We start from the raw sequence: 1,582 nt of genomic DNA on the forward strand, positions 1-1,582 counted from the left end.
AAAAAAAAGTTACTAATATAATATAATATAATATAATATAATATAATATATAAATTGATAATTAAAACCAAAAATGTATAAAAGGTTTTAAAAGTTTATCTTGGATAATAAATAACAAAATCGAAAACTAAATCTGGTCTCACTTCATTAAAAATATTTTCATAAAATAAAATAAAATAAAATAAAATAATCAAAACCAAAAATGTATAAAAGGTTTAAATGTATAAAAAGTTTATCTTGGATAATAAAAAAAAAGAAAAAACTAAATCTGGTCTCACTTCATTAAAAAAAAGAATGTAATAAATTAATAAATTAATAATGTAAAAATAAAATAAAATAAAATTGTTTGTTTATAATTTAGCAAACACAGCTATTTTCCCGGCAAGAAACAAGTTAATAAGTAAGTATATAAACAACTATATATATATATATATATATATATACATATATGTATGTATGGACACATGGTATATATATTGTCATGTGTATAGTCTGTTTTGGTTCTGTTCTCATTTGCCTGTGCTCCTGCTTAGTCTCCTTGGTTGATAATTAGTTCTCCACACCTGTTTTGTTTCTATTTTTATTATCCAATTTATATATAAGCCCTGAGTTCTCCTTAGTTCTTTGTCAATGTTTTATTTGGTTGTGTTTCTGTGACTTCTGATAGCACACCAAGTGGCAGATGACATAAATATATTAGGGCTGTCAGTCGATTACATTTTTTAATCTAATTAATTACATGATGTGTCGATTAATTAATCTAATTAATCACAAATTAAATTTGGCTGTGAAAATTCCCACAAAAGATTATTTAAAGCGATTATTGTGTTAAATGAAAAAAGTATCAAGTAGACATCACAAAGAGTAGCTTTAGAAATAAATATTTTATTTGATTCAACATGAAATTTATTACACATAAATGTTTAGGCTACAACGGCCTAACATAAATTATGGAACATAAAAGAAGGTAATTTCAGAAACTTCTCAGTATTTTTTTTTTTTTTTTTGCACCCTCAGATTCCAGATTTTCAAATAGTTATATAAGCGCAGTGGGCTGGTGGTTTTTACCTTGTCTCAGATGAGGTTTACTGCGAGCGCACAGAATCGCATTAAACTGAGACTCGTCCGTGCCGACTTTATTCTCTCCTGCAGCGTGGAGTTTCTGCAACACAGAAAACATGTATCTGTTTCTGCACAACAGCAGCCAATACTGCACATTTACATTAAACCGTGAATTTGTTTAAGCAAATCAAGGCTCGTCTCCAACCTGAGCTTCCTGTTTGGCCAGAGAAATGTCCACAGTCTCTTTCTCATCTCGATTACCCTGAAAACAAACGATGGAAAACATTTTATCTATACAGTTCTGATTTCACTTCCAGTTTTTGACTGGAAATTAATATTTTGTGTTGATCTACAGCAGTGTTATTATTGTTTTTTGTTAAAAATTGTTTCTTTTTATTAAAAAATTATTTATAATATATATATATATATATTAAAAAAAAATTTGACAACCTAAACTTTAGAACACAAAAGGATAATTAAACAGACTGCATAGAATGAAAAATTAAGAGCATAGCACTAT

General features: G+C 27.3%; 1 pseudogene; it reads right to left on the reverse strand.

Moving 5' to 3' along the window:
• Positions 1-1,582, reverse strand: part of LOC107709023 (annexin A11-like) — a 17,516-nt pseudogene that overhangs the window by 4,058 nt on the left and 11,876 nt on the right.

This window comes from Sinocyclocheilus rhinocerous, unplaced genomic scaffold, assembly GCF_001515625.1.
Source record: "Sinocyclocheilus rhinocerous isolate Xijiao unplaced genomic scaffold, SAMN03320098_v1.1 scaffold1137, whole genome shotgun sequence".
NCBI lineage: Eukaryota > Metazoa > Chordata > Actinopteri > Cypriniformes > Cyprinidae > Sinocyclocheilus > Sinocyclocheilus rhinocerous.